Source organism: Myodes glareolus, chromosome X (genome assembly GCF_982192425.1).
Source record: "Myodes glareolus chromosome X, mMyoGla1.1, whole genome shotgun sequence".
Classification (NCBI taxonomy): Eukaryota; Metazoa; Chordata; class Mammalia; order Rodentia; family Cricetidae; genus Myodes; species Myodes glareolus.
Window position 1 is genome coordinate 3392104 of NC_142053.1, and position 13838 is coordinate 3405941.

Here is a 13838-nt window from a genome sequence, read left to right on the forward strand (position 1 = left end):
AATTTTAAAAGGTTTAAAGGAACAGGAGAGGTGGTTCAGTGGTTAAGCACTTGTTGCTCTTGCAGAGAAGTGACTTTTGGTTCCCAGGAAGCCCATGGCAGCTCACAAGGAACACAGGTGGAGCACAGCCATACATGCAGGCAAAACAACCATACACAGAAAATAAAAAAAAATATTTTAGGCTAATCATCCTGAATAAGTAGAGATAGCAGTAATTATTTACACACATGTCCAAATTCATGTTGCATCTGAAACACACAAAAAAGTGGAATGATAGGTCACTGAAGACTTTACTTTTGGAGACTCTTTGAAATACGGTAGTTTTTCATTGTTTAAGAACCAACCTCTCTTGCATCTAGGGGTTTCTTGTTTTGAGGTCTTAGATTGCTAGATCTAGGAGGGTTTTTAAGACAATATACTTCATCACCTTTCAATTACTCATTGGTGGTTCTGAAGGCTATCAGTGACTTGCCCAAGGGAACAGTATTTTTATAGGCTGCCCTCAAACCTAAGTTCCTTTGTTTAATATTTTTGGTCTCCTTCCACTCTGTTACAGCTGCTTTGCATTGCCCAGACTGATCTTCCACCCTTTGTTTTATATTTTGGATTAGTCAATTCTTTTCTTTTGGGTTTCTATATTCTCTTCAGCACTATGGGCCTGCTGTTGCCCTGTTTTTCCTTTAGGAAAGCTTGAGCTGACTGTTTTTAATTGGGTCCACATTTTTCTTCCTTAGGGTGGGGTTGAAGTTAGGTCATTAGGGGATCAGTGTGGCTGAACTCTTTCTTCTTACTGGAGTGTGAATGACAACTTTTTTGATGTACATTTGTTTGGAGTTCATTATTATCCTCAGAGATGGAATTTGAACAGACAAGGTTGTCAAACCTTTATTCAGAGTCTGGGTTAGAAGGCACGCCCATAGGGATGGAAGAGAAAGAAGAGAGAAGAGGAAGCTCACTCTTCGGTCCTGGAGAGGGAAGTAAGCATCTCACAGCGGTTTGGTAATCCATACTTCCTTTATGTCTGTTTGCTCTTAGCCTTTTGCTCTTTCTGTACCCTTTGCTTGCCCCGTTCCTCCCCTTCTCTCTGAGTTTCCCTTGATTTCTCTGCTGGAAACCTCAAAGAATGAAATACTACTTTAGTCTTTCGTAAAACAACCACAAATCTAAAGCCTTTGCAGTTCTGGATTCAGAACCCCAGCTTAGCCGCGTGCTCAGCACTAGGCAGTGGTAAAGCTAGCTAAGGGGGTGGAGAGAAGGGAAGAAAGGTTGGGAGGGAGTCTGAGAGGGAGGAAAGGAAAGAGGGAGGGAGAAAAGAGAGAGAGGGAATGGGAGGGACTGAGGGAGGGGGAAAGAGGGAGGGAGAGAAGGGAAGAAAGAGTGAGGAGAGAGAGAGAGGGAGAGAGGGACGGAGGGAGGGAGGGAGGGAGGGAGGGAGAGAGAGAGAGAGAGAGAGAGAGAGAGAGAGAGAGAGAGAGAGAGAGAGAGAGAGAACGGGAGGGAGAAACGGAGGGAGGGAGGGAGAGAAGAGAGGAAGAGCGTGAGCGCGCGCTAGCTAGCAAAGCAGAGAGACAGACTGAGATAGGGACTAGGACAGAGACCTAGAGAAAGAGAACAAGCCTCGTTCTATCAGGGCTTAGCCTCCAACTTGTTTCAGTTCATTCATCCTTTTCTCCTCTCTGCTTCGAGGGAAGTGACTGTGGCACTCGGTAAGAGACAGAGATGTTCCCTTCTTCCCCCTCCCCCAAGCTCAGGTCTCCTTTCCTGATAGCATCTCTCCCCTGTTAGGAGAGTCTCCTTGGGTTGGTCGGGAGGCGAGACATGCTCTCTGCAGCTGTTATGCTTTCCTGGGTTCCCCAGTGGGGCTGGTGGAAGCCCTGAGGCGGCATTTGGGCTGGGAGGCACTGGGGTGAAACCTGGTTTGAGGAAGGGGGGATTGTGATGTGGTCGATGTATACGCGATTTGCTTCATTGTCAGTGAATTGTTGTGTTCCTCTTTGGAAGCAGGTCAGCACTGACCTTGCAAATTGCTTGGGGGTCCGACAGCTGCTGCAGAAAGCCAAAGAGTGACCCCTAGCCAGAGCAGACAGCACTGTCATGACCCCCCAGACAGCCCTAGGCATCAAGGATGGGGTAATGGCTGGAGCTCCCTCCTTTAACTCTTTCCCTGCAGCTGTGTTTGGCTGCTGGAAATCAGAAGGAAGGAGGAGTCTGAGCATCCCCTTTCCCTCTCTCCCTATTGCAGTCCCCAGATGCAAGTGAGTAGAAAGTTGTAAATAACTGCTTCCTTTCAAGCAGGTGGAGCCCTTCCCCCTTCCTTTTAGAGGTTCACTGTGGGGTTGGATCTGAGTTCTTCTACAAACTTGGAAGGCTTTTCTTGCTTCAGTGAGGGAAGCCCCACTTGCATCCCACCCCTGATCCCAGGTGCTGGCACCTAAACCATGAATTTAGATTTCACATATCTCCCCCCCCCCCACACACACACACTGGTGGGCATCTTCTTAGGTCTAGAAGTGTCCTTGGGAGGAGGACAGAAACACCTGCTGGTTTGAAGAGCTTTCTTCCCAGCAGGCTGCCCCCACCTACTGTGGCTGGGGGAGGGGCTGCTGGGCAGGAGAGGAGAGTGTGAGTAGCCAGGATTTCCATTGTGAATAGTATGGATTATTTAGGGTTGGTTCCTCAGGTTTGGTTTGTCTGAAGCTATGAGAGGGATGACTAAAACTATTGTAACCTTTTGAACTTGTAAAGGACAGGGTCTTGTTGCTTGATAGAGGCTTCTCTCTGGAGTTAGTGACACTGTCATGCCCCTGGTAATAACCGCAGAACAAATTGTACCAATTACTAACATTTTAAGTGTTTAATGTTTCTGATCTGGGCTAACCGTTTAATGTGTATTACCTTGAATTTTTATATCAAACCTGTGAAGCTTTTGATTTCTATTATCTTTGGCTGACTGACGAGGAAACTGAGGTACAGCAAGCTTAAGTGGCTTGTTCAATGACAGAGCACAGCCACTTCAGTGGGAAATGAAAGCACAGGCCTCTGGATCACCAGTGCTTTTCTTCTAGCCAGGTGCAGGAGCAGCATGAATGCCAGCTCTTGGCTTTGAGGAGCTACTAGTGACCTTGTGTAGAGCAACAGGAATTGGGAATGGTGTGGGACCCAGGCTATCTCAAAGGCCCTAGAAGGCTGCTTTTTGGCCAACCTGTTTTCTGTTTTGCAAAGGATGCCTAGAAAAACTTTACTTTTCCATGGTTACAGTCGCAGTCATTCTGCGTCTAGCTTCAAGACTATATCTTTTAGAAATGAATCCTGCTGTTTTAGAGAGCTTGGCCAAACATTTGTGAATTATAGTACTTTCCAACTAGAAGGTTTCCTAAAAGCCATTAAGCTCTGATTGGCACCAAGTTCTTGAGTACATTCTCAGCACCCCATTTGTTGACTACTGCCTATTTAAATTCCCTGCAATGATAGAGAGCTCCTTAGGTGTTTCTTTGTATTTTTGAGCAAGTATGTCAGAAATTTTGTAAAAATTGCCCATGGCTTTTGTTCATTGGTTCTTTGGAAGTGTCTGGAAGAAACTTGCTATTTCTTAATTTTTCTTCAGCTAGTTGAAGATGGTGATCATATCTTCTCCTCAAGTCTTGAGTCAGACAAGACTCCAAAATGAAAGGATCAGGGTTGCCTTCTGGAGACTAGACTTTGTATTCGTGCTTGACAGCTTTAAACTCACATATCACAGCTTTGTCGGGCAGCTCTGATAGTGTAAGGTCTAGTCCTCGGAAGACTGTCTGCTGTCATCCGGACTGCTGCAAGCAATGACGTTCTCTTTTGTATTTATAAAGACCAAGGACCCTTTGTATTAGTGGTTCTAAAACTACAGAAGATCAACATAATAGCTAGATAGGAAGTATGGGGCATAGGAGACTCGAGAATGAAAGATTAAGGGGAAATATTAGTAGAGAGATATTTGAAATGGTAGTGACTTCAAGACTCACATGTGATATGGAAGCCAGAAGAAAAACTGTAAGAATGGCAGCTATCACTGAGGGGATTCAGTACAATCAGAAAGGAAAGGAGTAAACCCTGCTAGAACAGAGCACAGGTAGCAAACCTGGATTCTAGTCCTGGCTCTGGTGGTCTGTTGGTTCCCTTAGACACTGGACTTCCCCTCCAAGAGTCTCAGTTTTTCCATTTACAGAATGATTTGGTGCACAGTAGCCCCCAGAGTATTTCACATTTAAAAGTCTTGGTTTGAAGTTTATAAAATCTCGTGGGTGTGACGGTCTTCAGAAGCCACCCAGGGCCAGTGCTTCTCAGACCTTAACATATAATAATGCACAATAATGCCCACTGGGATGATTTTAAAATGCCAATTCTGAGTTGGGGTTTTAGGGTGGGGACAGAGCATTTCATTATAGTGCTGTTTCACTGATCACAGTTCACGTAGTTCAAGTATTGTGGTTGTCAAACTATCTTCATCAATTCAGTTGTTTCTACCTTTTATATTTGTCATTCTCAATGCATTTGCTTATAGTTAGGCATTGTGCAGAGGCTAAAAAGGTGAACAAAAGAGACACGTTCTCTGCTTGTTTGAAGTTTATCATTGCTGGGGAAGAGGCCAGTGCTCATGTATTCACACAACTATGCCATTTTCATGAATGCCATGAAGCATAAATATGGCGTGAGTTATGAGAATATGTAATAGAGAACTTGGGGTTTAAGCAAAGATTAAAGATATAACAAGCTTATCATTTGCATAAGGAGGAGGTATTAAAGCTATCTAGAGGGACATATGAATCAGGATGGCAGTGGTGAAACATTTTTGTTGATGGACACAGAAGTGGGTAAGGAGGGAGAGCAGGGAGAGAGAGAGGGGGAAAGTGTATATTGGGGTTTGAGATGAGAGATATATAGTCTTTTGAAGGGATTTAAATCTTTAGTCAGGAAGCATGTTTCCTGACAAAAGGGTCTTAAGTAGGGTTATTGACAGTCTAAACTGGATCCACTTGGTATAAGGTTATTAAGTGTCTACAATAGTCCAAAGAAAATGTGGGAGAGACAGAATGGGTTAGACCTAGTCTCTGCTCTCTGAGATGACAGAGTCAAGTAGGAAGGAGAAGAAAAATGCAAGCGTTATTAGAAATGTAAGATCTAAGTCCATAAAAGGGAGGCAAAGGGCTTCAAGGGGAACAAAGACCACTCCTGGAGGTGGATTGTGAACTGTGCATTGAAGATTAGATAGACTTTAAACAACAGTGCTTGAAAGTACCCAGTTGTGCATGATGAAATAACATGTGTGAGGAATGTTTGGCAAATAGGTGGAAAACCTGACTACAAGCAATATTGAAGGGCAAATTGGAAAAAGAAGATTTATGTGCAAAAGAGATGGGTGGCACTACTTGTGGGCAATCTGATCTGGACAGGTTGAATGGTTTGATCTGCTTGAACTCATGCAGACAGTAATGCTATTGCTGAATCCCAACAAGAGCTAGTGAATACAGTTGAAATGTGGGCTTGGAGTTCAGTAAAGAAGTCATGTGGAGACAACAGTATGACAGTCATTGTCTCTTGATTTTTGAAATAGCAAAAGAGATCCAACTGTGATATTTTGGTGAGTGTTTATCTTTAGGTTATAAGTGAAGGAGAGAGAGCCACATGAATGCTAGAAAAGGGAAAAGGGGGTAAAGTTGCAAGAGAGGTTTGGTCTCAGCCATTCGCTATTTGGGCTGATATTCATTGAATGTATATCCTTTTTCCTCAGTGGAGAATACAGTGTTGGACAAAATGTGGCTGTTGTTGCCACCTTGGTTTAGACAGTGAGGGAGGACTTATTTTACAAGCTATTGAATGGCATGGTCATAAATTACAACTTTTTAAAATATTTATTTATTTATTATGTATACAGTATTCTCAGTATTCTGTCTGCATGTATGCCTGCAGGCCAGAAGAGAGCATCAGATCTCTTTACAGATGGTTGTGAACTACCATGTGGCTGCGGGGAACTGAACTCAGGACCTTTGGAAGAGCAGGCAATGCTTTTAGCCACTGAGTCATCTCTCCAGCCCCCATAAATTACAATTTTTGTGTGGAGGAGAATGTGCTATTCTAAGAGGGAAGATGTGATCACCATTATTGTATTTTGCAGAAGAGTTGAGTACTGACAAATAGTATTTAATTTTGTGCAAACAATCCTTTGTGTTCTGAAGCTCACATGCTCACTAACATTTAAGTTGGGTGGTACATAACCATTTTTCAGATATTGGGCAGGTGATAGTACGACAATAGTAGGAAAAGGAAAGGTCCCTTCCTTTACGTTTAGGTCCACAGGAGCATAACTTTCCTCTAAAGTCAGATGATGATATGTGTTAGTTTAACTTACACTCTCATTGTGCCAGTGCTCTCCTTAGATCACTGACTTTGTATAGTCAGCAATTTGTAGAAAAAGGTACATGACAGAGAAAACATTTTTGTGAAGAATCATATATTTAAAAAAATTTCTCCCAACATGCATTTCTGATAGCCTAGTTTATAATTTATTCCTGATCTGAATACTGACTTAGTTTCTGATGACAACTTACTTGTCTTGTATGAACTTCAGTTTTGAAAACTATATAATTGGGGGGTTGAAGTATTTATAAAGATTTTCTTAGCTTCAAGGTTGTGTAGTTACTGTCCTGCTCTGTGGAATATCGTGCTCTAATCATGTTGTGCACATGCTTCAAATTTAGCTACCAACTGATGCAACACTGAACATTTTGACAAAGTATCCTGAGGCTTTGGAAGACACCATGGGGAGGCCTCTTTGTTGTTGTATTCCTTAGATGGATGAAGTTGCTACTGTCCTGAGAGCTAAAGAAGGCACTTTCTCCTAAGATCTGGAGCAAGCTAGATATCAGGTGCTATTTCCATTAAGGACATTTTGAAAGCAGTGAAAGTAACTGTGTACAGTGGTGCAGGACACTGGGAAACAGAAGTCTAGTGTTTATCTTGTATGCTGAAATAGAATGGTCGAAGTATTCTCTTCCTAGGGGGGAATGCTAGTTGGTAATAGGAAAACATTTTTATACTTGTACTTGAAACATGATTTGAAAGTTATTGATGTCTGTACACAGTGTGTCTCCTCACTATCCACAGAAGGAAGAATAAAAATCTCCAGGCTGTATGTTTAGAGGGGCAATTTTCACTTTGAAAATGCTTTCTTGAAAGGAAAGAATGTGCTTGCAGACAGAATTATGTAATTGATCGTAACATAAAATAACTTTTAAAAATAGTACAAGACAGAGTTCAGAAATGGCATGATCCTTAGTGATTGTGTCCAGCACTCTTATCACTGAATGCATATGGACACCTGTTTTCTGTGTAAATGGGTCCAGGAAAGGTTGTCTACTCTGATGATTTAATCACTACTCGATGGTATGCAGAAGTTATTGTTAGCAAGTTAATTTTCATTTTTACCTGAAACACATTTTCTAAATCTAATCTATTGGCTTTGCTGTTATAATTTAAAAGATGCCGCAAAAAGAAGTTATGCCATGCATGCAACAGGGCTCACTTGAGAGGTTTATTGGAAGAGGAGAGAGAAGACAAAGAAGGGGATGAAGAGAAAGACAGAGACTGGTCCATAGGGGCAAGAGTGGTGGCAGACAGAGAGAGAAAGGAGAGAGAGAGAGAGAGAGAGAGAGAGAGAGAGAGAGAGAGAGAGAGAGAGCAACAGAGAAAGAGACAGTAGATTGGTGGGCAAGGCTCACCTTTTAAGAGGGAAAGTAGAAAATGTGCACAGGAGCCTCTCTTAGTGGCTGCAACTGAGGATGTCTCCTGTCAGGATCCCCAGGATAGGTTCCTGAATGCTAATACTTGCTCCATGAAGTAATTGCAATGCTAATTTCTATTTAACAGCCATTTATACATTGAAAGATAGTTCAATCCTCTTTGCACCTTTCCTCTACTCTATACACTCCCATTCCTTCAGATCATATGCTATATATTTTTGAATACTTTCTCTATCAGGCCCTTTGCTTCCAGAATGTCCCATTTGTTTTTAAAATATACTTTTATTGATTGAGAATTTAATATAACATTTTGATCATATTTACCCCAACTCTTCCTATATCCTACCTCTCTACTATCATCTCTCTACCTAAACAACTTTGAGTTTTCTTCTTTTCCCACCAAAAGTCAAGTCCAGTTTGAGTTGGGAGTGAGGACTGCACAGAAGTACAGTTACCTGAGTAGTTTCATTAGAGATAGCTGACTGTCTGTCTCCCAGTACCTATCGAATGTCAATAGCTCCTCAGTTAGTGGTGCAATTTCATGCCTACCTGTCATCCTCCATGCTGGGATTTTGTCTGGCTTGAGTTTATGTAAATCTTATGCCTGCTATTACAATGTCTATGACTTCATATGTGCAACTTTCCTGTTGTATCCAGAAGACCGTTTTCCTGATGTCGTCCACATAGGTCATATGATAAGTAAGTAGATCAACATGATTTCTGATAGCTAAGCCTGAACCCATCCCCCTATGCAAAGCTTCTCAGAACTTTAATTTTAAAAGTCCTGGACAACTTTCAGTTTACTTCAAGGCTGTAAAGTCTACCTTTATACTTTTTCATGGTATAAAAACAAAATAATCACATTATAGGAAATTGTGTCTAAGAGACAACTCCAGAAATTACTTGCAACGCTTACTTCCAGGTACTTCTGTGTTTATAGGATCATTAGGTCTGGTGCCTGCAACCACCTGGAACCGTGATCAGGCAAGGGTCTGGGGAGGAAAGAACACACAGAGACGAGGGTTACTCTTGAAACAAGAATGCCGATTTTATTGTGTTCCAAGGCAGCTTATATAGTGTTCTCCTTAACTAGTGGCCACACCCTAGCTCTCGGGATTATTCAGCTGCAAGCTCACCAGAAACTACTTCCTTGTTATCAGGAACTCATGAGGGTTCCATACTTAGAGCAGCTGCAAGCAGAGGAAAACAAGTTGTTTACTCCAGCAGGCAAAGGGTCATAGAAAGTTCAGGGTCTGAGGGTCTGCAGCTTCCAGCGGCTCCTCCTTTTCTATATAATTAGACCATGCCTGTCTTAGGTTGCAGAAGCACAAATTCACATCTTACCTGCCATCAAGAACACTTGCCTCCACATTGTAAGACCTCTGTCTTACGTTGATTGTGACAGGCTCCTGTCTTACCCGTTTCAGGCTCACTGGTCTTCTTGTAGAATGTTGGCCCATACTGCACTTGGAGGAAGCCCACTTACTTGGCCAAGCATTAGCTGCTTAGCAGCTATATTAAAGCACTGGTGCTATTGCTGCTGATGCCTGTTATAAAGGCAGAGCTCTAAAAACCCTCCATCTACAAGAGTTTCTAGGGCAACAGTCCCAGACCAGCTCTTCACCAAGCCTAGGCCATAAAGAATACCCTTAGTTAGAGAATCTATGGAAGTGGGAGAAACGTGAGTCTTTTTAGTATTCAACTGGCTGACAATAGCACTAAGGTTCCTGACTGGCCTGGGCACAACACAAATATGATGGAAGGAAGGGGAGTAACTAACCATATGCAAATCCCCTCTACTAAGCACTGCCCTACAAAGCTGCATTCAATTACTAGGAGTCAAATTTTGTTCCATGTAGGACTCCACCAAGGCAGCAGTAAAAGGAACATGTGGCCCATAAGCAGTTATGACCTCTTTAACCTGTCTTATGTCCTTAAACTGAAACTGCTGATGTAGCCTCTGCCTATTCTCCTGAGGATCTATAGTTTTGATAACAGGCAATAGCTGGATATTTCTGGACTTAAGTTCTGTTGATTATCTCCTCAGCTCTTCTACTTCCTTCTCACTAGCCGGAGGAGCAACTGCTTTGTAAAAGGGATTCTTTCTTGTGATGCGAGGTAAGAGAATAGACCCAGTCACATGAGATGACTCAGAATTACTACTGAGATCCAAGCCTCCTCAGGCTCCCCCAGCTTCCCCCTTGCATGATGCCAGGGACTCTCCATCCTGGACATCCTCCAGCATCCCAATGACTTGCCCAAGCTGCTCCCTGACCCTACAACCTTCACTAAGCATAGACTCTTCAGCATAGCATCCTCCATAGGGAAAACAATCATTTAGGGAATTTGGCATAGTTCTCTCCAAACTGCTTCCTGCTTTTTATTTAGGCAAAGTAATTTTTGGGAGTGTTCATGGTAACCTTTCAGGGGGGTTCTTGGTCCACCAAACCACATTAGTCTGAAAGGATTCCACAGGTTCTCATCTTCTGTGGAAACAAAAGAAGAACCTCTTTTCCAAAGCAACATACTCTTAGACTCAAATTCTGAAATCAAGTTATCTTTAAAATATCTATGCTGGTTTATCTTGGCAGCCCATACAATGAAATGTCGCTCTGTACTTAGCTCTTTCACAGTCAAAAAATTCAAAGAAAACACAATAATATACGTAATACAGACTCTCTGTGTACTTTCCATCTTTACATAGCTTATTTTTCTTTATTCCTATTATTTTTTCTACAAGTCTCTTTAAAGACTTTATTATATTTTAAGAATACACCTCCATCCTTACAATTCACCCTCTAATCTTCTCTTTGTTACTCACCTGCTGGCCAGCCTTCCAGAGTGTGTCCCTTAGAGGTGTCCCTAGTTCCTGATCCCAGAAACAGTGGTCGAGTAAGGGTCTGGGGAGGAAAGAACACACAGAGATGCAGGTCACTCTTGAAGCAAGAATGTCAATTTATTATGTTCCAGGCCAGCTTATGTAGGGCTCTCCTTGACTAATGACCATGCCCTAGCTCTCAGGACTTTTGCCCTGCAAGCCCACCAGAAACCACTTCCTTGTTATCGGGAGCTCATGAGGGTCTTGTGCTCAGAGCAGCTGCTAGCAGAGGAAAACAAGTTGTTTACTCCAGCAGGCAAAGGGTCATAGAAAGTTTAGGGTCTGAGGGTCTGCAGCTCCCAACAATTAGGTAGGTGTGTGTGTGTGTGTGTGTGTGTGTGTGTGTGTGTGTATGTGCACGCATACACATTTGACTGCACATATGTGTGTGTTTCATAATTATTTTTATTAGTACTACATTCTGACAATTTTCACCTCATTAAGCAAATTTCCAAAATTTTTTACAGTTGCATAATTTTTATGCCATCATTATCTGACAGCCCCAATATTGACTGTTGAAATTGTTTTCAGTTGTAACTCTGCAGTGTATATCTTTATACATATTATTACTCTTTGAAATTTACCTCTTTAAGGACTCCACTCAAATGCTACTGTGGTGAAGTCTTCTATACTGAGCTTATTAAAAAATGCAAACTCATTCCCCCAATATGAACCTCCTTTTTCCTTTTCTTCTTCTTTAGTTTTGCATCGTCACATAACTAGATTCTATATTAGCCACATACCTTAGAAAGTAAGCACAGGATTTCTCCGTTTCATTGATGATTTTATCCTAGAGTAGCTAAAAATGTCTAAATGTATATAATAAGTATCTTTTAAATGAATTATTGAAATGGGTTAAGAGGTGTTGATGGGCCTAACTTTTAAAAACACTTGATGTTCATTTGAGCTTGTTTTACTGTGGAAGACAGCAGTGTCTGTTCATATAGTTTCACCAGGACCACCCTTTTATATTTTTGCAAACTTTACAGGCAAAATAGTAACATCACTTTAGTGTTTGTTCTTTTTATTATAGTGGATGTATTTTTAGATATTTATTTTGTTTCCTTTTTGTGTATATTGTTTCTGTTGAGAATTTAAATGATTTTTACTCATTTTTCTATATTTAGTATAAGACCATTTTTACAACTATGAAAATATTTTTTCTGTCTGCATTCCAAAAGAACTTTTATATACAGCATCTTAAGTTATAGATAATTATATCCATTTCTCAATTTGTAATTTCTTCTCATGAATTATATTGCAGTTCTTTATTCAAAATTTAATAAGTGCTTAATCCCTCTGAAATTTATGTTGCTGTATGGTGTGAGGTAATTTCCTAAATTGTTTTCCTCTTCAGTTGTTTGATAGCAGCAAGTAGTGAATAATTCATTCTTTCCCACTGTTGTGTAATATAGCTAAATTGTTATATATAGTGTGTTCTTTGAGGGAATTTGTCTATTTTCCATTCCTGTGGTCTGCCTTTTTTTGACCTAGTTATAAAGTTTAAATATTATTTTTAGCTTTTAAATAATTTCTATCACCTCAGCTCTCCTACTTACTGTAACTGTTGAAAAACAGAGAATCAATTTGTTTATTTGTGTTGAGTGTATAGCATACCTTTATACCTTAATTCTGCAAAGTATATAGAAAAACTCAGATTGTTAACATTTTTAAATTTTTGGTTTTTTTTTTTTGAGACAGGGTCTCTCTATCGTAGTTCTGGTTGTCTTGGAACTCACTCTGTAGACCAGGATGGCCTCAAACTCAGATATCTACCTGTCTGTGCCCCCTAAGTGCTATAATTAAAGGCATGCACTACCACACCCAGTACTAAATTTTGTTTTTGATGTTTTAATAAATCTTTGGCAAAGTTTAACTTCTTTTAAAAATTAATAAGCTTTGTTTCAATTTTAGTTTTACAAGAAAAAATAATCAAATTTTCAGAAGGTAACTATAATGACCCCTCCTTAATTTTCTGTAATACTAAGTTATTGCATTGATGTGGTACATTTCTTATAATTGATTTACTGATATGTTATTAGTAACTAAAATCCATAATTGACATTTGGAGTAAGTATTTCATGCAGTTAAATATGAATTTTAACATGCATAATTCCATATTGTCATCACTGTATTTTTTATAGCCACAAAAGTTCCCTGTGACTTACCTATTCATTCATTTCACCCTTCTGAGCCTATACTTAATATTGATCTTTTGCTTTTATTTCTTTTATTTCTGAGAATATAATTTAATTCCATCATTTCCCTTTTTTCCTTCCTCCTCCAAAACATCCTATACATTTCTTTCTTTCTTTTTCCAATGTGTGACCTTTTCTCATTAATTTTTGTTTTACACACACACACACACACACACACACACACACACACACACACTTAAATTACTAAAAACATAAAACAACCTGCTCAGGCAGTGTAATGTTGCCTGCATGTAGGTGTTTGAGTACATTTTGTTTTTATTAGTATTTATTACATTGTACAAAATGATTTTCATTTTGACGTGTTATCTTCTCTTCCCTCTTTCTACTGGACAATTCTTCCTTCCCAAATATTTTCCATTTTTGCTTTCATGTTTTTGCTTTTTATTTTGTATTACAAGACAAAATATGACATGAGGCATTTGTCTTTTATTTTTTGTATACTTTTGCCTTTTTCAGAGTAGCTTTCTAACTTTTCAGTATGGGCTTAAGGGTCTTTAGTGTCTTTTAATGGGTTGACAACTTATTTAATTCTCTTTATTAAAAACTAATATTCTACTGAATTGAGATGTTACAGTATATTCACCTGTGGAAGAACATTTTGTTGTTTTCACGTTCTGACAGTAAAGAACAGGCTGTCACTAACATTTATGTTTAAAGTTTTTTTTAAGTAAATTTTATTAAATTATAAAAGTTTCCATTTCCGCCCCCCTCCCAACACCCTCCCACTCCCCCCACTCCCCCTCCTCCTCCCTCTTCGTCCCCCAGGGCAGTCAGGGTTTCCTGCCCTGTGGGAAGTTCCAGTTTCTTCCCCCTTCCTCCAGGTTCAGGAAGGTGAGTGTCCAAACAGACTGGATCCCCAAAATCCAGTATATGTAGAGGAAACAGGTCCAAGTGTCATAGGCAATGGCTTTTCAGAAAGACTTCGGGCCAGCCACAGTCAGAGAATCCGGCCAAATTCCGAGAATCTGGTTA

At 40.4% G+C, this 13838-nt stretch overlaps 1 protein-coding gene across 1 annotated transcript in view; it reads left to right on the plus strand.

Moving 5' to 3' along the window:
• Positions 1-1491: 1491 nt before the first annotated feature.
• Positions 1492-13838, plus strand: part of Gabra3 (gamma-aminobutyric acid type A receptor subunit alpha3) — a 292811-nt gene continuing 280464 nt past the window's right edge. The window contains exon 1 of the mRNA XM_048457686.3: positions 1492-1706. The gene's annotated coding sequence lies outside the window, so the exon portion shown is untranslated. The remainder of the gene's footprint in view (positions 1707-13838) is intronic.